The sequence below is a fragment of the Calidris pugnax genome, unplaced genomic scaffold, assembly GCF_001431845.1.
Source record: "Calidris pugnax isolate Ruff unplaced genomic scaffold, ASM143184v1 scaffold237, whole genome shotgun sequence".
Classification (NCBI taxonomy): Eukaryota; Metazoa; Chordata; class Aves; order Charadriiformes; family Scolopacidae; genus Calidris; species Calidris pugnax.
The window spans coordinates 695389-723388 of NW_015090985.1; the positions used below are offsets into that span (position 1 = coordinate 695389).

Sequence of the window (28000 nt, forward strand, 5' to 3'; positions counted from 1 at the left end):
TTCTCCAGTGAAAGAGGGCTCTGGGGGAATTTGCTGGCTTGGGGGTTTTGGTGGAAAGATCTCTTTGCAAGAACTGAGCTGAAGTACTGAAGACACTATATTCAGTCAAAACATGCGTCCTCTTCTTTTTCTTGACCAGTGTGTCCCAGCCCATGGCTGTCAGCTCTGTGCCTCCTCTGGGTACCTCCTCTCCCAAGCTGAAGAGAAGCTCGGGAGGCCTCCTCAATTATTCTGGGTATGCAAAATTGCTTCTTACAGTTTCTTTACCCACCACGCTGGCCTGTAGATAATAATGTCCTTCCATAGAGGTTTGCCCACTTCTGAATGCACTGGTCAAACCTCAAGGAGCAGCCAAAGCTGCTGGGAGTGCAAGATGCTGGCTGTACTGGGGTCCTGGGGTATAACTCCAGCTCTGCTACTGTCCTCTTGTGCCACCTTTAGGCATGTCATCTTCTGCTGAGAACAGGCTTCCCCTCCCACCTCCAGGCTGACTTGTATGTTTAAAGCCTGAACTCTTCAGAAAAGAGACAAACTCATGTATTTCCCAGGGTCATCTGTGCAAAGGTATCTAAATCTTCTTCCCAAGTAAAGGTAGGAACCATTCTTTCTGTTAAAGGAGAGAATTTTCTTTCATTTTGCTTTCATATTCAGTAGAGATTTTAAACATGGGATTTAAAGACTGCGGATGAGATGACTTGGGAACTTACCATATAACATCTGTAAGTTAATTTTTGTCTAGGGAAGCATTCTTGTACAGAAGGATGCTTACGGAAGTCCCCTCCGCACGTAGGCTTTTGGATAACCTCTCTGTTACCAACTGAATCATTAAATGGCATTTCTAATTTTGACTGTGTTCTTCAACACAGTGGAGCTAGATGCAACATCCTGCTGAGGGCAAAGCGAGTCAAGTAGTTATTAAATGGTCACAGCTAAAAGGTAGAACAAAGGTCCAGTCATTAAAGCACACACGGAAAACCAAACCTCTTCCACTATATAGTAATCCTCCGGAAGGCTTCCCCACTGGTTGGCACGGTAAAATAATATACCCAGAGATGATGGTTTTTTCCTCCTACATATACCCTCATTTTGTTTCATGGAGAAAAAAAAAACTTTTCAAGCTCTTAAGGGCTCGCCTATTGTGTTTAAAAAGAAATAAAGTTAACTGTGACAGTCAGTGAGGCGCTTCAAGCCCGCTGTGTTGGATCGGTTAATCAAGGGGATTAGATGTGTCCCTGGGGAAGAAGAGGTACCCGTGAGCCTTCATCCCTCACCAGCCAACGGGCTCAATTCGGCAAAATTCTCAAGTGTGTCACTAAAGCTCGAGCACACACTTAAGTGCCATTGACTTCAAAAGGTTTTAAGCATGTATTTAAAATCAAGTGGAGGCTTTGATAACTTGGGACCTCAGTCAAACCTAAGGACCTCTAGGAGATTGGGAGATCCTGCCTACCTTCAAGGTGTGTCTCCATGCGCAGGATACACATGCCACTCCATGAAAACCCCTTAATTAGCACATAATCTGTAGGCTACCAGGAAATCTCCATCTCTTCTCGATCAGCACCATCAAAGTCATGACAGAGCTGCAGAAGACATTCCCCTTTAATTACATGCGATCATTGAAGCTAACCACGTACTGTATAATTAGCGAGAAAAATGAATTATTTAAGTAACTCACATTTAACAAATAGTACTGCCATTCTGATGTATGTACGGTATTCAGTCACCACAAAAAGCCCTTCTTCTTATGCAGGAAAACAGATTTTCCTGTTTCTGAGATCTTGCAGATTCGAGAGTTTTTCCAGGGGTTTCAAACATTAAGTCCTACGTCCTCACACAGACTGGGGGGTCAGTAGTGACAAGGCAGCTTAGTGATCTCTGGAGCAGGTTCCTGGCTGGATTAAGCATATCTACATACTGCTGTGAATGGAGGAAAACAAACAAAAAAAAAATGGGGAAAATTATAGCTTTTCTCTCATTTGACAGAGGTCTTGCTTTTCCCTCTTTTTTCTCCTTGTACATTTTGATAGTTTTGTAGACAGGTAATTACACGTCTGATGCAAAGACCAACCCTCACAGTTCATGCTTCAGAGCTGACAGAATTGAGTTGCAATTTTATCACAGTAATCACAGATTCAGTAGAAATGCAGCTGGGATGCAGGTGGGGTGGAGGTGGAAGAAGAACTGGCTTGACCACCTAATGGAGGTTTTGGAACGGGAGATGTAGGATCAGCCATCGAGTTACGCTCTTACCTTTAGCTTCATCTTCTAAGCAAGGGAGAGAGAGACCTGAAGCAATGCAGAGCTCAGTCCTCACAGCACAGGATGGGGTTGGAAGACCAACCCACCTTGCTCTCAGCAGAACCACACCCAAGCCAGTGAATCTGCTCTCTCAGAAAGGCTAAATGAAGTGGAGTGAACCTAGACAGTCCTAAACTTGAGCCAGTTTTCTATCAGCCAACTCAGCATCTCAGCCCTGCAGTTCCTGGCCCTTCCATTCCAGCAGTGGTGGTGGCAGAGCCAGCCCAGTCTGTCCTCCCCGTCCAGACATGCCCTTCATTTCCCATGGAGCCCCACAGCTACGTTTGCTTGGACTGAAGAACTTAAACCAGCTAATGGCTGGTAGCCATGTGGGCTAGTGAGCACATGTCATGTGAGGAGGACAGGAGCGAGAAACATCACTCTGAATTTATGGTGTCATAGCCCAAACTTGCAGCTTTTTCTGAAGCATGGAGTGGGCTCTGCCGGGGAGAAGAGGAGAGGACACTGGTGTAGAAGGACCACATGGACATTTTCATAATCATTATCATTATCGTTAGCAGGTCTGGGCAGGACAGACTGAGAGCTACACTGCCAAAGGCTGCCAAGATCAGGTGTAAATGAACAGATGAGACAAGGAGAGAAATAAGCAGGAGTGAACAAACATTTGGTTTAACAGCAGCTTCCACTCACCCAGCACTGGACCTTGTCAAAGCATCTTTATCTCCTCACCAGCACTGCTCAGCAACGCGCCATCCATGGGCCTGTAGGGCAAACAAAAGTGTTTTTTTTTAAGAAAAAGGAAAGAGTGAAAACAGCTCTGGGGGTTTTCTGGTGACAGAATGGCCAGAAGAGAAAACTAATATTCCCTGCACAGAGCCCAGTGTCAAAGACTGGATAGGAAACGAGTCCTGAAATTACAATTTCCCCGTCTAACACACACTTGTACTTGAGGCCTTCAGTCATTATTATTTCGACAGGTTTGTGTCTGGAAGCACCCCTTTCTGATACATACACTCACAGAACAAACCAGACACGTACCCAAAACTGCTCCTAAGAAGCTCCCGCGCTGGAGACTCTCCCTCTCCAGCCCAGGAAATCTGCTCACACCATTACTATTCTTTCCCAGCGTATACAGTGAACATCTCTCATTGGACATTAAGTCCATTCTTGCCCTCCTGCTCCCTTGAGGATGGAAATAACAGATCTGTCCCTCCCTCTCTGCCAGAGCATCACCCGGTGTCCTCTAAGTTGCCTCTTGCTCAGACACTGCCAGTTCCTCCAGTATTTGTGATCGCTCAGGTGTCCCTCCTGCCTTCCCTCTGAGGCTTTGCTCACGCTGAACCAAGCAGGGACTGTTTTACATATCTCACAGGTGCAATTTCTATTTCATAGAGGGCGGGGGTAAGACATGAAAAGGTCTGGTCAATCAGAGATGTGGGCAAAACACACTCGAGCCCCTGCTCTAACCACAAGCCTCCGCTCACTTGAAGAGTGACAGTCCAAAACACACTTTGGGTGAGAAGATAAAAATCGGGAGCATCACAACTAAATTGGGATGCCCGGTCACTTTAGCCATATCACCACTGTGCTCTGCTGGTGCTATTGAACTCTCTCAAGCTGCCCTTTAGCAGCACGTCCCTTTCTAAAGCTGCCAGAGCCTTTGTTCTTCTGGAGAATAGCTGCCCGCTCGCGCACACAGAGGCAGGGAAAGGTTGGCCACTGCGTGTTGCATTGTACTGTCAGGCTAAATAGAAGCTGATGGGATAATAATTAATTGCAGTCTCCCCGTAATAAAAGACAAGACAAAGCAAGAGATATAAATAAAATCATCAAAGGAACACACAGAATAGGAGCTGTGTCTGCATTTTGTGGGCAATTTACAAGCCAAAGGAAGGTTGGGAACCCAAGGACTGAAAAGCAATAAAAATCTATGGAGCCCTCACAAAACCGTGACAGCGTCTCAGTGATCTGTCTGGTTACCAGGCAGAGGTATAAATTCCCTCAACACCTTTGTTGTTTAAGGAGCTGGAAAGGGAAGGGGAAAGAAAAAGGCTTGAAGTGGGGGTGACCCCCGGCTCACTCAGCCCCGAACAGCGGGGAGGTGCCCTCGGAGAGAACAGAGGAGACAGAAGGCACCAGCTCTGCTCCGAGGGCAACAGGCTGCCAGCAAGTGCCGTCAGCCTGAAAATAGGGTCTGGGGAGCTCCGGGCAGCCAGGAGTGCTTGAATGGAGACGTTTTTAACTCTCTTTGTAGCAGGACAGCTTTCCTTATGGCCTGCACAAAAGCAAACCCAAACTCTCTTTGTAGCAGGACAGCTCCTTTCCTTATGGCCTGCACAAAAGCAAACCCTGCCCTGACCCTATGACTTGCCAAACCCCAGCTGCCTGTCCCTGCTCTCCAGCTGTTGTCACCTTCCAGCTCAGGGGGAAGAAGCGGTGACAAGGCAGAGCCAGAGCCAAAAGGGCCCCCAGTGCCACCCCAGCCTCGTGGGCAGCTGCCATCTGGAGACATGGAGAACAGAGAGGGGAATCCTCCTCCTGCTCCTTCCCCGTGGGGCTGCGAGAGAGGAAAATGGATATAAAAGAGGATGGATATAGAATCATAGCATCATTGAGGTTGGAAGAGACCCTTGGGATCATCGAGTCCAACCATCTCCCCTACTCTCCAAAGTCCTCCCCTACACCATGTCCCTCAGCACTGCATCTAAACGGCCCTTAAACACAGCCAGGGATGGGGACTCCCCCCCCTCCCTGGGCAGCCTGTTCCAATGCCCGACCACTCTTTCGGTGAAAAATTCCTTCCTAATGTTCAATCTAAACCTCCCCTGTTGGAGCTTGAAGCCGTTCCCTCTCGTTCTATTGTTAATTACCTGTGAGAAGAGCCCAGCACCAACCTCTCTACAGTGTCCTTTCAAGTAGTTGTAGAGAGTGATGAGGTCTCCCCTCAGCCTCCTCTTCCTCACACTAAACAGCCCCAGCTCCCTCAGCCGCTCCTCATACGATTTGTTTTCCAGCCCCCTCACCAGCTTCGTTGCCCTCCTCTGCACTCGCTCCAGCACCTCCAGATCTCTCTTGGATTGAGGTGCCCAAAACTGGACACAATACTCCAGGTGTGGCCTCCCCAGTGCTGAGTACAGGGGCACACTCACCTCCCTACTTCTGCTGGTCACACTATTTCTAATATGAAGTGAGGGGAGAGAAAGATCCTGGACTCCTATTTAATGCCTAATTCTCAGTAAAGTCAGACAAACAGGTGCCTAAATACCCTCGCAGCAATAGCCAGTTACGTGACACATCCCTCTGCTCAGCAGCCTGCCCTGCTCCTCAGCTCAGGGAGCTCCTCATTCCACTCAACAGCAAGGGCAGAAAAAGTCAAAGAAAAAAACTCCTGGGTGTGCTGGTAAAAGAGAAAAGGATACAGCCCTCACAGACATCTGGGCCAAACTGCTGCTGGTACAGACCCCTTCTCCTGGGAAATGGGCCATTATACATTCAGCTCATCTCCATATTGCCATTAATCCCACCACTGAGATACAGAGAGTTCCTTCCTTCCTTCCCTGCAGTGAAGGGAGAGGCCAGGAGGAGAGGGAAAGCAATGAGGCAGAGGATGTCCCTGGGTGAAAGTTTTTCTTGTTAAGTGGGTACACAGCAGGGACAAGCTGGAAGCGCAGATCCCAGATCTCATCCCAATCCAGGATTTGTTTTGTTTTGTTTGGTTTTGTTTGTTTTTCTCCCTCTCTTTTTAAAATTCTCCTTTCAGAAATTTCTTCTCTGGTTAAAGGAAGCCAAGGTAAAGAAACAGCAACTAATTAAAACGAACTGCTGTTGGACAACATCCCCCCCAAAGGCAAACACAATCTTCTTCCCCCAAAGAACAAATAAGCCCTCAACTAAACAATAATTTCCTTAACGCAGCCGTTCCTTCCTTCCCTGCAGTGAAGGGAGAGGCCAGGAGGAGAGGGAAAGCAATGAGGCAGAGGATGTCCCTGGGTGAAAGTTTTTCTTGTTAAGTGGGTACACAGCAGGGACAAGCTGGAAGCGCAGATCCCAGATCTCATCCCAATCCAGGATTTGTTTTGTTTTGTTTGGTTTTGTTTGTTTTTCTCCCTCTCTTTTTAAAATTCTCCTTTCAGAAATTTCTTCTCTGGTTAAAGGAAGCCAAGGTAAAGAAACAGCAACTAATTAAAACGAACTGCTGTTGGACAACATCCCCCCCAAAGGCAAACACAATCTTCTTCCCCCAAAGAACAAATAAGCCCTCAACTAAACAATAATTTCCTTAACGCAGCCGCCAAAGGCTTTCTTCCACCCGTCACCTAAACAACGAACAAAGCAACAAGGAGAAAAAAGTCACCTCCTTTTCCCTTTGCCTGCCTCGCCAGAACTTTACTTCTCTGCGGCAGCGGTGCCCGTCGGGAAGGGGGTTGTCTCCTCCCCACCTGCAGCAAAATTCTCCTTTCAGAAATTTCTTCTCTGGTTAAAGGAAGCCAAGGTAAAGAAACAGCAACTAATTAAAACGAACTGCTGTTGGACAACATCCCCCCCAAAGGCAAACACAATCTTCTTCCCCCAAAGAACAAATAAGCCCTCAACTAAACAATAATTTCCTTAACGCAGCCGCCAAAGGCTTTCTTCCACCCGTCACCTAAACAACGAACAAAGCAACAAGGAGAAAAAAGTCACCTCCTTTTCCCTTTGCCTGCCTCGCCAGAACTTTACTTCTCTGCGGCAGCGGTGCCCGTCGGGAAGGGGGTTGTCTCCTCCCCACCTGCAGCTCACAGGGTGCTGCATTCCTGCAGGAGATGAGGACCTGGTGGATGGTCACCAGAGAGAACTGCCTTCCTGCAGGAGCTGAGGACCTGGTGGATGGTCACCAGAGAGAAGGGATCACCACACATCACTCTGCCTCGTGTCTCCTTGCAGACCGGGCTGGTCAGCAGGAAGAGGTGGTATGGCCCCAGTCAGCTCTGCAGGCAGCAGGGCTCACAGAATCACAGAATCACAGAATCTTCTAGGTTGGAAGGGACCTTAAAGATCATCTTGTCCAACCGTCAACCTGACTGACAAAAATAGACACCCACACAACAAACAAGGAGCATCATCACTAAACCAGACCTCCCAGCACTACATCAACCTGTCTTTTGAACACCTCCAGGGATGGGGCCTCCACCCCCTCCCTGGGCAGCCCATTCCAATGCCTGAGAACCCTTTCAGTGAAAAAATTTTTCCTAATATCCAGCCTGAACCTCCCCTGGTGCAACTTGAGGCCATTTCCTCTTGTCCTGTCGCCTGTGACTTGAGGAAAGAGACCGACCCCCACCTCTCTACACCCCCCTTTCGTGCCAGCTTTGGTCGGCCAGGAGGGCTACAACTTGGGAATTTGCTTCTGTGCAAGCAGTGGAACCACTGCTGGGCTGGGTGGCTTTAGGGACAGAGTCTTGGATCTAAAAGCAAGAGTCATGGATCTAAAAGCAAGAGTCATGGATCTAAAAGCAGGAGCCTGGGCTGCCTGAGCTAAGGCTCAGCTCCACCTTACCAGGCTTCAGCTGACCAGCTTTCTCTGTGGTCTGGCCATCAAGAGAGGAGAGCTGAGCACCACGCAGAGCCAGAGCAGCTCTTCCTGCCCAGCAGTAGGGATGATCCAAGGATCTGGAGGCGTGATGCTCAGAGCAAGCTCAGCAGTGCCACATCCCCAAAAGCAAACACAGTCTTCTTCCCCGAAAGAATAAATAAGCCCTCAACTAAACAATAACTTCCTTAGTGTAGCTGGCAAAGTCCTTCTTCCACCCATCACCTAAACAATGAACAAAGCGACCAAGAGAAAAAAATGTTTAGAGAACTAAGAATAGTAGACATGGTTTAGTGATGGGTTTTATCAGAGTTAGGTTGATGGTTGGACTCCATGATCTGAAAGATCCCTTCCAACCTAGAATTCTATGATTCTCTGAGTATTTCTGTCACCAAAAAGGCCAGGGAAGGCTCCTGTCACCCTGCAGGTAACCTGCACGTACCGCCTAAGCAAAGCACATCTCAGACCACAGAGCTCATGCGCTGTGTGGGGGTGAACTAACGTATGTCCTTGACTTCAAGCAAGTTGAGAGCTGCCACAGAGAGTGGGAGAGATCTGGAAAACACCCAGATGTTTGGGGGGGCTACTACCAGGTTCTCCCTCTAGCTTGCAAGCAATCTTGTGGGCAGGAAGAAGGGATGTAGGCTCCAAGCCGCTGCCAAGGGAAGAGCGTGCTGTGGGGCAAGCAGAGAAATCACAGCTCAAATCTTCCTGAGACTGCTCCTCACACCTTGTCACTGTCCCACTCCCTGAGACCACCAGATCAGCCTGTGATCGCTCCCTAATCCAGTTCAGTCAAACCAAGTTGTCTTTTTCCATACTCTAAACGTGTATAAACACTTTGCTTCTGCCTCCTTGTCCCTCTGTGGGAGGGATGGACATTTTGGGGTAAATTAGTAATTAGCAGGTGTACTACTGATGTCTCACATTTCACATCTGTGGTCCCCACAGGTTTCAGAAGACACCTACAGCCCAGCTTGCTCCTCACGAGCATTCCCAATCCAGACCTGTGTCAAACACACCTCAGCTGAGGCCATTTTTAGCAGGATTCACTTTGTGCTCTTTAGGGCAGTTGATGATACAACGAAGCCACAGGGCAGAGGCACCCTGGACCCATAAAGTCACTGGAGACTGCAGCTTGCTGAGGAAGGCTGTGACAATCCTTATTCCCTCACCCTCCTTCAAGGCTGAATTCACTCTCTGATTCATGAAACTCATCGTGAACCTCAGAAGCGGGGAAGAGCACTTGGGCCAGGTCTTTGGTGTCTGATAGCCACCAAAATGATGTGTCCAGCCTGCCCTCTGTCCTAGGAGGACACAGGCCTGGTCTGAGCAGCCCCACAGCTGGGACATCACAGAATCACAGAATCTTCTAGGTTGGAAGGGACCTTAAAGATCATCTTGTCCAACCGTCAACCTAACTGACAAAAATAGACACCCACACAACAAACAAGGAGCATCATCACTAAACCAGACCTCCCAGCACTTCATCAACCCGTCTTTTGAACACCTCCAGGGATGGGGCCTCAACCACCTCCCTGGTGCCAGCTGTTATGGCACTCGCTAGGAAGAGAGCCTCTTTGCCCAACTGGTACAAGGTCCAGAAGCCTCTTCTGCCCAGCGGACAGTCCCAGTTGTGATCTCTGACCTGAAAATCAAAATTCTTCCTGAGGTTTACACATGAACCCAGAGCTCACCCCCCGAGAAAAGCCCCAACTCCATCCTTTCATGCCAGCTACAGTCAACTGGATGGAGAGAAGTGCTGCTGAGGCTGGGAGTGTCACGGGGCAACCGCCGTGATCACAGGGCACGCACGGGGAAGGAGACTCCTGGGAAAGGTCAGATCCCTGACACCGTCACACTCAGAACAAGAAGAGCGTGTCAGCAGGGCTTTCACACAAACCTGCTTTACTTTCTGTGCAGAACAGAAGCACGAACAGAGTTACTTCGAGCTGCAGGAAGAGACCTGACAGCAGAAGAGCAGTAACCTTTAGCTGAAATATAGTAACTTTAAAAAAAAAAAAAGATTCTAAAGATGGAACAGACGCTCATCTGATCACATCTTCAGATGTAAGATATCCCCTTCCTACTAGAAGCCTTTTTTTTTTTTTTTACCTGCATCCAGGCAACAGGAACTACCTTCACTGATCCAGTCATTATTACACACACGGCTACGACCCGCTCGAGAGAATTCCCACTCCCGGGCAGGGGAGAGGGAAAGCAACAGTATTTGGAAGGGCTCCTGTTCAATTGTCTGGAAGGTGATTGAACACCACAGCGCTTAGATCCGTGCCAGCAGCCAGGCAGGAACAGGTCAGAGGTGACAGAGAGGATCTTGCCATGTGAATATAGAGTTTAAAGAGAAATACTTCACTCTGATCCCATTTAAAGCCCCTCGTGCAGGGTGAGCAGTGGGAATGTGACCAAAGAGAAGCTGTCTGTGCTGTGCTGCCACCCACAGCAGCATCCAGAAAGGAGGAGATTTGATCCCAAGCTTAGAAATGACTCCAACCTTTGCACAGGAGGAGGGGAAAGGTGAAGGCATCTCCTCTGCCCACCCTCGACGTGGATCCCAGACCATTGCTCCTTTGATCTGGGCTGCTGGCTCGCAGCCTCAGGTGCCTGATCAGCCAGATGCAAGGTACAGCCAGGACCTTGAACCTCCTGTGTTTATTGTATCTGAACCATCTTGCCTGCCATGCACTTTAGGAAATACGACAGGGAGCGTGCACGGGTGAGAGCACGCTCACACGCAGAACCAAAGGCAGTTCCAACCTTCTTATCAGTAAGTGATAACACCTGGACTTTGAGTATATATCCAGATTAGTTTAGCAATTAGCAGTTAATATGCACGGTGATAGGACGCGTGAAATGCAAGCAAGAGGCTTTTTTGATCTTCTGTCCCCGTGCTCTTGGATCCTGGACTACAAGGCAGGAGGAACCAATGACGACAGCCATGGCACGTGAAGAATGGTACAGTCCCATCGTCACGCTTTGCACTCCAGGGTCTGCTGTCCTGTTCCAGGCTTGCTAGGCTGTTTGGAAGGAGGCAGTCGGGGAAGAACTCACGGATTTTAAGTAAAAATGAAGATGACGTGAGCAATCCTGTTGGATGTGGCATACGTGCAGCTGGGGGCCCAGCCCGGTCCAAGGGCTGGACAGGTTCTCAAGTCCTGTGAGAAGTCAAATGCTATGATTTGAGAAAACACTGCAGTTTATTCTGCTTAGCTTCTCTGTATGTGCCCTATGAGAAAAACCAGACATCAGCAACTCTCAGTGCTGTAGGATTCCTGGAAGAGAAGACGCTCCATCCAGCTGAGCTCCCCGTGGGCTGAGCTCCTGCAGACAATGAGGACTGGATGAGGGCTAAGCAGGTGTATTAAACCTCTCCTTCTAACTGAGTTTTTACAGCACCTTAGGGGCTGCAGACCTTATGTTAATGCTCCACTTGGCTTCCCGAGCTCTCTCCTTCACTCACAACCTCCTGCGATGCAGAGTTGAATCCCCCCGTTCCTATAGCAGCGTGCAGAGGGCACAAAGCCATTCTCTTGAACTCCTCCTCCCAGGCAGATCAGATTTACCTGCTGCAGCCACGAAGCAGCTCACAGATAGCAACAGCATCCTAAAAGAGGCTGCTGAAGGGCAGGGTGGCAGAGAGCTGCTAAGTCCTGAGGGGAATTGTCAGCTTAAACTTTATCTGCTCGAGACCTGCAAGCCCTGAGCTAGTACTTGCAGAGGGATATGCTTGCAGAACAGCCCCCACGCTTCTGCAGCAGTTTCTCTTGTTCTTTACAAGAGTTTTCTTCCTTCACAAAGGTTTTCTTTTACAGGCACTTTCTTTCTCATGAAGTCTCCACGGCAGTGTGCCTGTGGTGCTGCCGAGCTGCTGCATGGACATGGCGTTACTTCCTGGCCATAGTCCTGAGAACAGGTTAAGGAGAACAACCACATGCTCTGAACCCAAGGGAGCTCCCATCCTCACAACCCTCCAGGGTGGCAGGGATGGACAAACCTTATCGTACTGAGGCCTGGATGCTCCATAAACCTGGTGCATCGTGGTGCGACCACGTAGCCACGTGGATGAGAGCTGTGTGGAAGGCACTGGATTGCTGTGGAGGACTGTGCAAGCAGAGGTACTCAGTTGGCAGAGTGAAAGATTAAAGCTGCGCTGACTCTAGGGACCCTACTCCAGGGTCTAGGACAAACCTCTTCTCAGGGCTGAACATGGGGTTGACAGCCAGGGCTTGGCTCGATGGCTGCTTGCGCACCAGGGGTCACGGCTCCGGCTCAGCGGGAGCATTTGTTCTCTGCCTTGATCTTCATCCCTCGGCTGTTACTGAAAGGAAGTTTGTCCAAGACAAAGGCGTATGGCACACAATGTCAGCTTCAGAGCGAGCCGCGAGGAGACAGATTGAGTTCTCTCCGCAAACCAACAGCGAAACCGTTCCTTGGTGGCTTGTCTTGTGGGACACTTCAAAGGCACCACGCATCCACAACGCAGCTGCTGCCCTGGGGAAGGAGTCGTTGAATACCCTCCATGAATGAGAAGTAAAAATTAAGCAGTTAGATTTGGCACGTGCATCACAATAAAGATCCCCGAATGCTCAGCTTCTTATTGAACCTAAGGCGGGCTGTTAATTCGTTATTCACTTCCCAGCCTGGAAGGAAAAGCATGTTATACCCGAGGGCCAGAACTGATGAACAGAGCCATAAATCAAGCAGTTTACAAGACCAGCAATTAGGAAACAAGCCGACAGAAGGGAGAACTCTGTCAGTAATAAAGCAGACACACCACAGGATCTGCTGAGCGCTCTCAGCAGCCGGGGACACGCAGTCCTTTCCACACTCCATCTCTAATTCTTCCCGTCATTTGCTGCCTTTTCCCTCTGTCTTCTACTTCCCTTTATTTCCTCCTGGCTGTCCCCCACACTGCCCCCCATCCTAGTTTTTCCTGTGTTTTTACCCCCTCTCTTCTGAAAAGCCTGTTCTTCCAGAGAATGCAGGAACACACCTGCTGAGAAAATGGATTTAGCAGCTGCTGCCGAGGAGCAGAAGCACGTGCTGGGTACCAGCCGCCATGGCGCAGTGGATACACACAGCCCCACCAGCACAGGGCCTGATGGAGGGAGCAGGGTGCTCCTCTCCTGTCAAAGGACCACAGCAGGACATGAGCCCTGCAGGTCCCGGGATGGTGTTGGTGGGGGAGCAAGTGGCAGTGGGGAGGGCTGCGCAAGTAAGGACTGGCTGGGATGGCTCTCACCACCTGACCTGTCTTCTGCCCTGCTCAGCTCCTCTCATCTCTTCTCCAGCACAAGTCAGATCCGTCTCCCTTGGCTCTGACAGCAACTTCCAACACCCTTCCCACATTTCCTGCTCCATTTCTAGTTCCCCAGGGAACTGGGATTGTTCAGCCTGGAGAAAAGGAGGCTGAGGAGAGACCTTATCACTCTCTACAACTCACTAAAAGGAGGGTGTAGCCAGGGGGGATCGGTCTCTCTCCTGTCAAAGGACCACAGCAGGACACGAGCCCTGCAGGTCCCGGGATGGTGTTGGTGGGGGAGCAAGTGGCAGTGGGGAGGGCTGCGCAAGTAAGGACTGGCTGGGATGGCTCTCACCACCTGACCTGTCTTCTGCCCTGCTCAGCTCCTCTCATCTCTTCTCCAGCACAAGTCAGATCCGTCTCCCTTGGCTCTGACAGCAACTTCCAACACCCTTCCCACATTTCCTGCTCCATTTCTAGTTCCCCAGGGAACTGGGATTGTTCAGCCTGGAGAAAAGGAGGCTGAGGAGAGACCTTATCACTCTCTACAACTCCCTGAAAGGAGGGTGTAGCCAGGGGGGGTCGGTCTCTTCTCCCAAGGAACAGGCCATGGGACAAGAGGAAACAGCCTCAAGTTGCACCAGGGGAGGTTCAGATTGGATATTGGGAAAAATTTTTACACTGAAAGGGTTCTTAAGCCTTGGAATGGGCTGCCCAGACAAGTGGTGGATTCACACCCCTCGTGGTATTTAAAAAGCCAGGCAGACATAGTGCTTAGAGACATGGTTTAGTGATGGGTTTTGTCAGTGTTAGGTTGATGGTTGGACTCGATGATCTGAAAGGTCCCTTCCAACCCAGACAATCCTGTGATTCTCCTCACTTTTTGTTGCAAACCCTGCCCTTGCTTTCCTTGCTCAAAATGAGCTCCTGGAGTGGAGTGACTGGGTGGCCAGGGGGGCACAGATCCACTGTTGGTCCTGGTCCCACATGCAGCTCTGCACCACAGTGCCCTCATACAACCCCTCAGGAGGGGTGGCCGTGCCTATTTGGGGCTGGTTTGTTCCTGGATGCTGCATTCCTGCTGCTGCAGAGCTCCGAGCCGCCCGGGACGCCGGCAAAGCCCGGCCGGAGCAGCTGCTCCCCGCACGCAGCGCAGGCACACGCATGTGAAACCTGAGCGCAGGACACGGGTATTTCACCAGGCCCTCCTGCTGTCTCACACATCCCTCCAGCTCTGTGCACCAACACCTCTCCAGCACATCACATATTTGGGAAACCACAGCCAGCAGGGATATGTTTTGTCTACGTTCGCCTTTGGTACTCAGTGTGTGCACCAGTCTCCCTGGCACAGGAGGAATATGGCTATTTATGAGCATTACCCGAGAGGTGATTGTCCCCCTGTACTCGGCACTGGTGAGGCCTCACCTTGAGTACTGTGTCCAGTTTTGGGCCCCCTACCATAAAAACACATTGAGGTGCTGGAGCGGGTCCAGAGAAGGGCGACAAAGCTGGTGAGGGGTCTGGAGAATAAGTCTTATGAGGAGAGGCTGAGGGAGCTGGGGTTATTCAGCCTGGAGAAGAGGAGGCTGAGGGGAGACCTTATTGCTCTCTACAACTCCCTGAAAGGAGGGTGTAGAGAGGTGGGGGTCGGTCTCTTCTCCCAAGTCACAGGCGACAGGACGAGAGGAAATGGCCTCAAGTTGTGCCAGGGGAGGTTCAGGCCGGATATTAGGAAAAATTTTTTCACTGAAAGGGTTCTCAGGCATTGGAATGGGCTGCCCAGGGAGGTGGTTGAGGCACCATCCCTGGAGGTGTTCAAAAGCCGGGTTGATGTAGTGCTGGGAGGTCTGGTTTAGTGATGATGCTCCTTGTTTGTTGTGCGGGTGTCTATTTTTGTCAGTGAGGTTGACGGTTGGACAAGATGATCTTTAAGGTCCCTTCCAACCTAGAAGATTCTGTGATTACGTTGTCAAGGTAGGAGGGAGACCAGACATTCTGACCATCCCAAGACCAAATGGATCCAGTTATGCCAAGAATTAAGTACGTGATATTCCAGAGCAGCCTCAAGGGCCAGGAGGAATCTCAGATGATTGGTAAATCCACTCTGTGGAAACACTCCCTGTTCCCACCCATCAGACACCTTCACAGCAGCAGATGCCAAAGGCAAGAGAAAAGATCAGAGGAGTTACTGAGCCCCATCATACATGCTCAGCCTCTGCCATTCCCCCACGTCTCAGCTCGCTATGGTGACACTTTCCATGAGGTGGGGTCACAGCCCAAGGAGCTTCCAAAATAACAGACCAACCTCAGCTGCCGAAGCCTTCTCCTTGCGATGATCACCCTCCCCAAAGCCAAGGCTGACATTTGCACAACCCATCAGACACCTTCACAGCAGCAGATGCCAAAGGCAAGAGAAAAGATCAGAGGAGTTACTGAGCCCCATCATACATGCTCAGCCTCTGCCATTCCCCCACGTCTCAGCTCGCTATGGTGACACTTTCCATGAGGTGGGGTCACAGCCCAAGGAGCTTCCAAAATAACAGACCAACCTCAGCTGCCGAAGCCTTCTCCTTGCGATGATCACCCTCCCCAAAGCCAAGGCTGACATTTGCACAGCACTCGGCACAGCCTCACCCTCTGGAAGAACTTTGAGCTGCCCCTCACCCAGGCAGGCACGGGCAGAGATGGTCCAGCAAAGGTCCCACCAGCCTCCTGCTGGGCAGGGCAGGAGGAAGGTGGGTGCCCCGGGGTTCCTGGGACAAGGCCACACGTCACTAGTGACCACAGCCACTTCCCAAAGAAGCTGCTCTCCTCCACCCTGGCCCAGGATGGGAGGCAGTGGGCTGAGGCCAGTTTATCTTCAGTGCATCAGAGGCAGGACCAACAGTCACTTAAAGGAAACAAAGCGCTGCCTTTGGATAAGCATCACTCTGGGGCCTTCCCAGCCGCCTGCCGTTTTGATCTTCAACGGGGAGGCTAAAGATTTGTCTGGAAGAGTTGCTAGTCCACAAGAGGAGGAAACATCTCCTCTAACCTTGAACACAGAGAGACTAATAATCCGCCTCCCCCAGCGTCGGGGCAGGGAGGCTTTGATGAGCTCTTTGGCAAGTGCCGTAGGAAGAGGCTGCAACAGAAAGTTTACTAATTAGGTCACCGCAGAGCAAAAGGAAAATAAAGTAGAAATCTTTTCTGTGCAAAGCAGATTCCAGGGAAGGAGGGAGCAGCTGCATTCCCGGAGACAGGCTGCAGCAAACTCCGCAAGGAGCCGGGGAGGGGAACGGGTTTCAAGGTCTTGAGAAAAGCAAATCCCAGACATGAGGCCATGGCAACAAAGAGAGCTCAGCAGCTGGGGACTCCTCGGGAGAAGACGGGAAATCCTCTTCAAAGGAAGGTTTTTTCCCACCCAGATCTTGGCAAGCCAGCGTGAGCAGTTACATTTTGCTTATCCAAGGTCTCTCTCAGGCCAGCCAGCCACAGGTTTCACGCCCACAATGGCTGGACAGTTTCTGAACGGCCACACCTCACCCCAAACGTGTTTTTCCCTTTGACGACAGGTAAGATCCCAACAGACTGGGTGTGTGGCTGGTAGAAGTGTGCCCTCAGGCAGCCCAATCTGTTATCTTGGCGTTCCCTGGATTCACAGAGCCATGCAGGCCACCTTCAGAGAGCATCCAGGGAGCTATACTGGTGTCTATCACCTTTGAGCATGGAGCCCTGCAAAGAAGATGTCATAGATGGTCTTCTCCTGCTGCACAACCAAAAGCTTTTTAGTTGTCTGTGTTGTATAACAAGGAACAGACATTGGAACGAGAAGATGTCATAGATGGTCTTCTACTGCACGACCAAAAGCTTTTTAGTTGTCCGTGTTGTATAACAAGGAACAGACATTGGAACTTCATTGAACTGAAGACATTTCAGCCATTGGAAGGGGCTGCCCAGGGAGGTGGTTGAGGCACCATCCCTGGAGGTGTTCAAAAGACGGGTTGATGTAGTGCTGGGAGGTCTGGTTTAGTGATGATGCTCCTTGTTTGTTGTGTGGGTGTCTATTTTTGTCAGTTAGGTTGGTGGTTGGACAAGATGATCTTTAAGATCCCTTCCAACCTAGAAGATTCTGTGATGCTGTGATTCTGTGAATAACATGAGCAAGTAGCAATTGCTGGTTAAACCCACGGGTTTATTCTCCCAGAAACGACAGGGAGGCTTTCCATGGCATCAGGTAGGGAACAAGTAGCAATTGCTGGTACTTTGCCCACGGGTTTATTCTCCCAGAAACGACAGGGAGGCTTTCCATGGCATCAGGTAGGCTTTTGAGTGGCACTTGAAGGAAATTCCAGCCGCTTGGCTGTGCCCCAGTTCACTGGCATTCTGGGAAGGTCAGAGCTCCACAATCAGCCATATGTTCAATCTTGGCTTCCCCTCGTAACGCCAAGACGTGTCTGCAAGGAATAAAGCCAGAGGGAACGTTAACTGATCGCCACTGAAACGGAGCCTCTCCTTGGCTTTCACCCTAATTAACTATCAAGAGGCGGTGCCGGAAGGCCCCTGCATCGCCAATAAAGAATGTGGGGTTGGTAATTAATTAGTTGCCCATTGGGATCCCAGCACCTCTCGCCCACAGCCGATCTCTACAGATTGATACAAAAGGGATTTAATGGAAACACAGCAGTTTCCCCATTATGGCCTAAAGCAAAACAGAACTAGTTTTTGAAGGAACCTCATTTACAGTCCTCTCACGTGACTGATGCTTGGCACCTAACCCTGCAGGTACAGGATTATATTGGAAAGGAACCTGCCTGCAGAATACAGGAGTAAGAGAGAGAGCCCCTTAAGTAATTTGGTGAGCTATTTATGTTCACCATCCTCCCTGCAGAAGAAAACTGGAAGTAGAAGGATGACAGAGAAAGGCCTTGCACATCAGTGTACAGTTGACAGCACTCCCCGAGCCTCAGACCTGGCAACTCGTATCTCTGCCTAGAAAACAGGACAGCCCAAATAAACCAGAACACGCCATGAGCCAAGCATCAAGACATCCTGTTTGGAGGGGTCAGGAGGGGATTGAGCAGGGCACAGGCATTTGGCCAGGGGCTCAGCCAGGGCACTGAATATGGAGAAGGATCTAGTCTGAAACCCCTCCATGAAGCAGCCAGGGCTCCCAAATCATCTCTGCTGTCTTAGCTCCAAAAGAAACTTCTGTTTTCTCTTATGTTTCTTGAGTAACTAACCAACACAGTTCTGCCAGTTAATATCCTTGGCAATTCTAGACTTTCCATGGAGCCCATGTGATCTCAGCCAGGTAACTTTGTTTCTGTACATCATTTTCTTTTTCCATCCCAGTAGCTGCTCTCCCTTTCAGACAGGACTAGGAGAGGGCAATGGAGATTTTCTCCTGTCAATGGGAACGAGATTTGATTACTTTAGTTATGTGAGATTCCTGTTTTCTGGCTAACAGACAGTTTCACTGGGCTGAGAACCATGAGGTCAAATACCACAATTCTTTCCTACAGTAGGAAGCCAGAGAAGAAAGGTGTCCAAAAGCTGAAACACAGTCAGCAAGCAAAACATCAGGTGGTTCTTTTCACCACTCATGTAGGGAGCAGTGATGATGGGTGAGGTGACTTCTAAGCACCAAGTTGTCAGGCCCAGGGGAAAAGGGGAGGTCAAAAAGGGCATCAGGAAATCACATCAAGGCAGTCCAAGGTGTCTTTAAAAGACGCTCAGAAGACAAGGAGCAGCTGCCAGAGGTCAAGGGATGATCTCCTTGGCCTGGGGTGGAATAAGACTTTTCTAATGGTACCAAGAGTCTGGCACCATCTATGAATGCCCTTTGTGCTCACATCCCATACTGTCACCACACACAAATCCAAACCAGAGCCACCATTGCAGCGTGGCGAGTATGCATGGAGGTGAGACAAAGCCAGCACTGGGCTGCAGGCACCCTGTTGGATGTCAGGGCTGGATTTGTAGGTCCAGTCAATAACAGAGCTCCGGATGGCAAAGAGCACAGAGAAAGAGGGCACCCTGCTGAGAACGAGGTATTCCTGGGTATCAGAGCCTGAGACACCACAGTGGGACAGGCCAGAACACCCCTGCACACCAGGAGGAAGGAGCCAGAGCAAGGGCTGACATGACCAACAGGAGGCCACCTGGACTTAGCTTCTCCCTATGAAGGGAAGAGACGCCCCGTACACAGCCAAAAGGTGCCAGAACCACAACAGCAGTTGCCCCAGACCACAGTTTTATTCCCTTATCCTAAAATAATCTCCTGCAGATGGCAGCCCTCTGTTCCAGCTATGTCCATCCTACACACCAAATGTGTGGACGTTAAGCCCGTTCCTTTCATCCACCCAACGCTTTGCTTTCTTTGCAGCTCTCACCCTCCAAGAAGCTCAACAGGCCAAATCTTCCCTCTTGGGCTCCCAGGCCTGGGTGAGCAGGAAGATCTGAACCACAAGTTTAACTTGGCAGCCAGGGCTGCTGCTGCTCCTTCTGTGCAGCCCACTTTATTGCAAACCCCTCACAGATGTTGCTGTACATCCTGTGCCCAAACCTGCAGTTGCCCTGTCTCCCTAACAAGCTCTCTGGCTCATTAACCTTTCGTTTTGCCTCTTTTCATCTCTTCTATTCAAGCTGGAGCCTATCCAGGTCCCTCTCCTGGCTTGATTTTCCTCTCCCCTGTAGTCTTGCTCGAAGAGGAGGTCTGCCATGCTCGCTCATATATTGTCTACCAGCATCTTCCTGACACCATCAACTTCATGCTGGCCTCCCTCCCAGGTGGCCTCCATGCTGGGAGCTGCTGTAGCCTCTCCCTTCAGACTCCATGATATTCCCCATCCAAACGATCTTGAAAGGATTGGGATTTTCCTCTCCAACAGACATCATTTTCACTCCTCTCAGTAGGCCCTCATTTTTTCACATAAAGCTGTCAGTTCCATGAAAATGTCAGCTTAATGCTCGGTAACCATCAAGAAACAGATCAAGTGGTATGAATCATTTGGAAAGAAAAAAAAAGAACAGAACAGAAAAATCTATGATTCATCCACACCTTGGATACTGCGTGCACTTGTGGGCCCTTCATCTCAAAGGGGATATCAGAACTGGAACAGATTCTGAAAAGAGCACAACAGATGGTCAAAGACACAGAGCATAATTAAAAGCACAATTACGGAAGCACAATGAAGTGGGCTCAGACTCGTTAGCATGCAAGAGAAAAGGCTTGTGGGGAGAAAGTAGGGGTGTGAAGTCATTATTGGGCTGAAGAGGGATTGGCTCTTCATCTTCTCTTCCAACACAAGAGCTCAGGGCCACTAGTGATGCTAGGAGCACGTAGACCAGCTCCATGTGGCCAACCTCTCTCAGACCAGGGAGTCCATCCTCTCTCTCTGCTCTTCAGGCTGGTACAGGGTCTTTGCTTCAAGTGTCTCAGGAACAGAGGACCAACCAAATTCACCTCCACAATTCCCATTATTCCATTACTCTCAGTCAAATAGCCTCTCTTTTCTCTTTCATACCAGGAAACAAGCCCATCCCAATGTTCTCAGAAGTAAGTTAATTATACTAGTGCTGAAGGCCTTTCCTTGCTGTTCCCCATCTGTCATCTTTCATTCATTATGAAGGAATCAGCCCCCATCTTCTATCAGCTCATAGCACCAGTCCACCCACCAGATTTGCAAGGAAGCACTGTCGTGCTTTTCTTTATTCATGCTTCCAGAAGGGAAAAAAAACACCCACAAAGCTCCTTACTTGTCTTCTTCAAACTCTTCCTTCGTTCTGATTCCTACAGGAAGTTTGACAGCACAGTGCCAAGATCAGAGTCAGCGTCACTTCACTGCTCCTCTGTTCACCTCCACCGGTCTCACACTTTGGTAGGGAGCTCTCTGGGACAAGACCCCTCCTTTTACCTTGTATAGTTCCAGACTGCAAAGCTCCGTTTCGCAGCTCTCATGCTGAGGCTCTACCACAGCAGCTCCCTCAGCTGCATCATTGGTTCAGCATCTTCCTCTTCTCTTCTATTTTTAACCCTGAAGGACCACAGGAGTGACATTCAAGTCCCTCACTATCCAGGTCCCATTTGCTTCCTAGACTGGTTGAGTTGAGGCAATAAAGGTCCAGAGGTTTTGCCCCACGGCTCCAGAACTTCCCCATTCCACCAAGCAGCAGCCTTCAGCCCTGCAGGGGTGACCTACAGCCTTCACCCCCAGCCAAGGAGATCCCCCCACCAAAATCTGTTTCAGAACACAACTCTACTACTCATCAATGCAAAACACAGCATCAAAGCAACTCCGCTACCACCCAGGGTCACTGCTTTCTAAGGCTTCTTCACCTTCACTGCTGCAGGCTCCACAGCTACAACAGAAGCCTCTGGTTGACACCCATAGTCTCGTATTCCTTCCAGGGGATCTAATGGTCCAGACTGGCCCCAAGCCCTCTGTGCCAGTAACAGAACGACCACCCTATGTACACCCTGGGATGGGAGCACACATTATCCTTTCTGCACTTGGAAAAGTTCAAGGAAGAGGCTGGAGGAGCTTTAAGAGCAGAGGGGAAGTCCAGTGAGTGTTAAGTTAGTGATAAACCTGGTTTGCAAGCAGAACCTGTCCTAGCAAGGCTTTGTGGCTGTGCTTAACTCCACTGCATCCCAAAACCAAGAACAGAGTAGGAGGCACGGTATCTGCATGACTCTAAGTACATTCCTGTGCAGTACAGCCAGACTGCCAGAGGGCACACAGAGGACAACCAGGACTATCCTTTGGGCAGAAGCTACAAATAAGAGGAGGACTTGGGATAACAAGGAAGGAAAACCTAGAAATAAATGCATTGCTTATATATTCTTGCCCTTCCAAGATCCAATCAGTTTGGCTGGACGCTGTCAAAGGAAACAAGATGTGTTCTGGCCTCCCTCTGTCTCCTGGGGCACAGAAAAGGGCAAAGATTTTGGAAAAGATTTCACACTCGGCTACTGAGCACTCAGCTCCAGGAAACCCCCAATTATCCTGGACAGGGGCCTGGAGAGGCAATAGAATCCCTGTTCTTGAAGATATATAAAACCTGACTGGATGAGGTCCAGTTGGTCTGGATCTCACTTTGAAGCTGGCTGTGCTTGGAGCTGAAGACTTCCTGGGGCTCCTTTCACCCAGCATTAGCCTGTGATTGCAGGATATGTCCCTGCCACAGCAGGCAGAATCTCACTTGCACAGTCAACAGCAGGGCTCTTCTGACACACCATGGAGCTCAGCTCTCCCCCTCGGCTCCCTGGCATGAGATATACCCACACAACAGAGTATTTGGCTCAGTCCCTAAGCTGGTTGCCCTTCAGATACAGGAGAACGGCTCCTGTCTTGACAGCATTCCCACAGTCTTGCAGATAAGCCAGAAGGAGAGGGTGCCCCTGGAAAAAACAACAAACTGCAGGAAAATTGAAGTGCTGGCATGAAATGCTGATCGGTTTGCATTTGAATTTCAGTAAGAATGCACTTACATCAATGTTTGGCTCTAAAAAAACCCTTCCAGGTTTGAAAGTAGTTCATAAGAGCCTTGCTAAAGCAGAGCTCTTGGCAGTGGGGTGGTGTGTGCAGGAGAAACACCAGTTCCCATTGACAGATACTGAGAGGATGAGAAATACCCCTCCTCTACACACAGAGACACCTCAGGACTTGCGTCCTGAAAAGAGGGGTTTTACATCCTCATCTGGAGATCATCACGGAAAACAAGGGTTTTAGAAAGCCACTTTCTAAGCCGGAACATCAGAGTAAGTAAACGTGCAGTATCTCAGATGTTTTGCTGAAGAGATGAAGTGTCACACGCTTTTGATGGGATTCCAACTAATTCCACTACACATACAAATCCGGCTTTAACTCTTCCTGTGCTCTCAGCTTGGAGACTGTTACTTCCAAGCAGCCTGTTACTAACACCTTCCACCAAAGGGCTAAAAGCAGCAATTGACTGTACTCATTTTAGCCAAGACTTTCTTTGGCCCTTTCTTCCTCGCTCCGAAACTTGGCTCTCCCTACCAGGGCAGCACAAGGAGAGAGAGGGCTGAGCTGCGAGGATACGGGTTGAAGAATGTTGGGTTTCATTGATTGCAAATGTTTTCAGGGGCCTTTTCTGAACTGAGATCAGTTGAATTTGCTCAGACGTTTCTGCCCAGCGCCCTCAGACCGTGCTGCAATGTGAGGAGGGGTAGTTCTGCCAGAGGGGAACTCAGTCCTAAAATCCTTGTTCAGGGTTATGTATTTCAGGACTGGCATGAAAATAGGGAGGAGCAGACAGAGTCACAAGAGGAAACATCAGAGACTTCCCTTGGAATAATCCCTTCCGTGGAGAGGGGTTGGAGCAGCTGTAGGCTCCTTCAGATTATACCTTCCAAATCCCCGGGATCAGTCAGAAAGGGGCTGAGTTGTTATTTCCATAGCCTGACTCTGGAAACACCAATAACACCCAGAGATGGGCTCAGTACTGGATATGCCTTTGTTTTCCACATATATAATAAATAGGTGCTCTTGCAGTCCAGAGAATGCCCCGCTGCGCTGCTCGGCGGCTGCCTAGTATTCTTTTAAATAATCAGTGAATCCTCTAATGACACTGCCTGCATTCTGTGCTCCTGAAAGCAGCCTGCTAGAAGTGTTTATGTGCAGCTAGACCACGTGTGATGATTATAGATGATAAACATAATTATTTTGGATGCTGATCGCCTCTGCTTTCTTCATTCCGCTGCTGCTGCGTAAAACAATCTCCGCGTTATCAGCTCTATGGGCAGAAACACGGTGAAGATACAGACTTCCTCTTGAAGGCAGGGACAGACCTTCAGGGAAAGGCACCACCCGAGGGACGGAGCTGCAGCTGTGACAAACTCCTGCCTCTTGAAACACAAAGTCTTTAAGATGCACCTGAACACTCTGCAAAACCAAGGTCAGAGCGTGACTGGGAAGCAGGTTTTGTTACCCATCAAGAGGCAGGGAAGCATCAGTGAGGAACCAGTTTGATTGACTTCTGCTCCAAGCAGTGCTCTCATGCAGATATCACCTAACTCAAGATTTTAGGGAGTTGAACAAAATCAAGTATCCTAAAGCAGCAAAATCACCCATTAGACCTGTCGGTACCACGTGTGAAGCTGGTGGTGGGGGTGGCTCCTGCCAGGAGTTCATTGCCTTCAGATTGGGACCAGCAGGTGCCTCAGGGATCCAGAGCACAGACCCCTGACTTTTGTTTTAAAACAACTAATCCATCATCCAAAAGCGCGTGGTTGCTTCCCAGCCATGCAAGTAACGAGATAACACTGCTAACTAACCCCTATGGGGAAGATGGCATTGTCCCTTATAGAAAATGGGATAAGGCCCCTGAAGCTCTCCAGCCTCACCCAGTCTTTCCCTTTACTTTGGCCAGTGAGGTCTTTTCCTCCTTCCTGATCTCTCCAATCAAGAGTTTGCTCCCATAAGCATCCCCACTTCCCTTTGCTGCCTGCTCACTGCCTGTCCCTTCTCCCCACGATGCTCAGTTCTCTCCCATTACGGTTCTCCTTGCACAGTCTCAGTACTGGGTGCTGTGCTGCCTTGGAGATGGGCACGAGCAATCCATGAGACTCTCATGCTGGACTCCCAATGGGTCAGAACACACCAGCAGCGCCAGGCAGGGGGGCTTTGTTCTGCCCCACAAGCCCAGATCTGCACAGCCAAACCTGGGTTTGGGGAGATGCTCCATGTGCTGAGCAGCCACACTCAGAGATGGGCCCATGGAGCAGTGAGAGACAGCAGTCACATGCTGTGACACCTCGCAGGGACCTGCACAGGAGAAATAATGGATGGAAGGACTACTCCTTGTCTTCTGTCATCTTCTCTCTACTGTCATATGGTCCTGCTTGTAGACTTGGGCTGTGAATTCTCTTTTATACGATCCCTGCCACATCCTGAGAGAGGGAACTGGCAAGGTCTGGACAGCCTGCACAGCATCGTAAACTTTCCTGCCAGTTCAGGAGGAGGGGGGTTACTGGGAGAAGGCTGAGAGGCAGAAGGAACGGTGGGGTTGGTGGTGCTGAGGCTCACCAAGCAGCCCTGCTTCCCTCCACACTAACCCCATCATGACCTGGCTCCTCAGAGACAGCCACTGCCTGGAACCGAGCAATCTGGGAAACAACCACTTCTTTAAGTTTCATTATTAAATAAATCAATCAATCCAGCTATCACGAGGCCCTGAAGCCAAAGTGGCCAAGTAAAGGATAGGAGAAGCCAGAAAAACTTCACAAGAACAGGTAACAAGAGCCGTGTTTACCACAGCCGAGAGACAAGGCTTCTAATGCAAGCAGGCTGCGGCCCCACAAACATCCCCTATGGCCTGGTATGGCTGCACGGAGATATTTACACGTACAGGCAGGGAGACGCCGAGCTCTGGCTGCTGAACAATCAACTTTTATTCTCTCCAGACCAGCAAAGCCAAGATTTTAGTAAACACGCAACCCCAAAAATGCGCCTGCGGATTGGGTAGAGCAGAGCCCGTGCTCTCCCTGCCAAACAACAAAGCCTTTCTCCTGCGGGTGGTTTCACGGTGAGGTTTCTGTGGGGAGGAAGTGTTTCTAGTGGTCAAGGCAGAGAACGGGGGTTCAGGGGACCTGGCTCCCATCCCTGGAATCAGGAAAGCTCTGATTGCAGCAAAGGCACACGCTTGCAGGAGTCACTAGTCCTCTGTTCACCTCTCTTTTCCAGGCACAAGTCGTTGCTTTGAGGAGCCACGCAGAGACACAGACTCCCCCCCCCACCATCTCTAACACTTCCTGACCTTGCAGGGCTGTGGTGGAGCTGGTGTGATTGATGCCTGAAAGGCTGTCAGAGCTCTCTGGATGAAAATCTCTCTGGCAGGTATTGGAAGACGTGCACACGCGAGTGCAGACACGTGAGAAAGAGACATGCACCTCACGCACTCTCCTGCTTCCCTCCAGCTCACAAACCTCCACCCAGACTCGCTGGTTCCGCTACTCAGGCATTTAAATATTTACAAGATGGGTCTGCAGAAAACCTGTGTTTTAAAGCAGGGTAGCCAACACTGTAACTTAACAAACGTAACAAATCCCCAACCTGGTTGGTTGCCCGGACTCAACCCCAAGTCTCTGCATTTTACTGCCAAAATCAGGCCAATGTGAAGCAGACAGAAAGCCCATGGCAGATACAACCCAGTCCTACTCATTTCTGGTGGACTGGCACCAGTAACCTCCCCTGGCCCTTTGCATTGTCCTCTCTTCGTTTCATCCTAGATGCCATTAACATGTTGTTTACATCTCTTTCAGTTCATTAATGAAGACACTAAAGAAGACTGGACCTAACCCTGATCCCTGTGGCTTGCCATTAGATAAACACCTCCTTGAAAAGCTCCCATCAACCTCTTAGGTCTGAAGGACTGTTGTCTGGAGGTGTGCATAGCAATTACAGCTAATGACTTCACCTGTCACAGTTCATTTGCAGTGAACGCCACGGGGAGAACCCACCAACTGCACCAACAGTTTTTAAAGAACAAAAAAACCCGAGAGAAGTAAGGAGTGTCCCACAGGATGGCTCCGTATTCAGCGGGCGTGCTGGCTTTGTCTGTTCACAAGGTTTGAAACAACTTTTGGTTTTACTTCCTGCCCTGAATTGATCTGGATGCTGTTAAGTTTTCTGGATCTTCTCTTACCTTGTTGGCTGCATTTCAGAAATAGGTGGCATGAGTCAATGGCAGTGGACCAGTGCAAAATGTTGTAAGATACTTCCCTCAAGTGGATGGAATAAAAATCACTCAACCGTGTGTCACAGGCTCTGTGGTGTACCTCAGGTAGCAGAGAGATAATGGGAGATGGACACCTACATGAGGTACAACCTACCAACCTGCCTGAGAGGTGTTAGGAGCGTAGAAGAATGATCAGTGAAACCACAACTTTCCCACTCTACAAATGTCAGAGCACACAAGATGACACCCAGTGACCCTTTGTATCAATACTAAAGGGGCATATGCTCTGACAACCTGTCAAGTCACTACATGGAGAGCTAATGTATATCCATGACCAAGCAGGAAAACAGCTTGAATGCAAGCTGAGATGAGTGACAAGTACTCCTACATGATACTTCAGCAGAAATGGAAGAGGCTGCTTGGAAGCAGCTCGAGGGGTGAAATACCTGAGTGCTGTAGAACAAGACTGCTCTGCCCAGGGGAGCCTGCAGCAGCACTGCCAGGGACAGACAGGAATGGAGAGAACCAGACGCTGATTGCAGTGGGGTGGGTGGTACCGACGCTCCCCCCGAGGCTGATGTCTGATCTCATCATCACTGTTTTCCTCAAAGCGAGCGATGAAACATGAACAAAGAATTCAGATTTCACTGTAGTTTTACTGGTACGGAGACAGCAGCTCAGCTCCAGTCTCTTCCATATACACCGAAGAGGAGAAGACTTCATCTCCTGCAAATGAAGAGAGATGAGAGGGGCTCAGCACGAGGCAGGATTTGTCTCTGTAACTGATCAGTCCAACAAAGGGACACACAAACCGTTTATTACTGAAAATGAATTGTGCTATCAAGGCAGATGCCTGCAATTACTTCTGTTAAATATTATCTTTCATTAACTGTAAAATATATAATTAATAAACTTGCCCCCTCATTTTTGTTAAGTTTCACTGCAAAGACCTTATTACTGAAATAAATCTTTCTAGCAGCGCACGGCGGCAGAACAGAGGAAGGTGCACGCCTCTCTGTGTGTGATAATTTCCTTATGGAAAACTGAATTATTAGGGAGGAATAATCACCTCTCTTCATGGCTCAGACTGTAGAAACACCCCACTCTGAGACCAGTTGTTTAAGCTCATGCCTCTTGGAAGCAGGCAAGAAGAATCTGCTTTGGCTGGCAAAGAGGACTGGATCTGAAAGCAGCCAGGCAGACGCAAGCTCTTCTTTCACTGGCAA

General features: G+C 49.7%; 1 long non-coding RNA gene across 1 annotated transcript; it reads right to left on the reverse strand.

Moving 5' to 3' along the window:
* Positions 1-1689: 1689 nt before the first annotated feature.
* LOC106894856 lies at positions 1690-27987 on the reverse strand. The gene is made up of 4 exons (XR_001413327.1): positions 27844-27987; positions 27221-27500; positions 2950-3020; positions 1690-1917 (listed from the first exon to the last, which is right to left on the reverse strand). It is a non-coding gene; the product is annotated as an uncharacterized LOC106894856 (long non-coding RNA).
* Between the last annotated feature and the right edge of the window lie 13 nt (positions 27988-28000).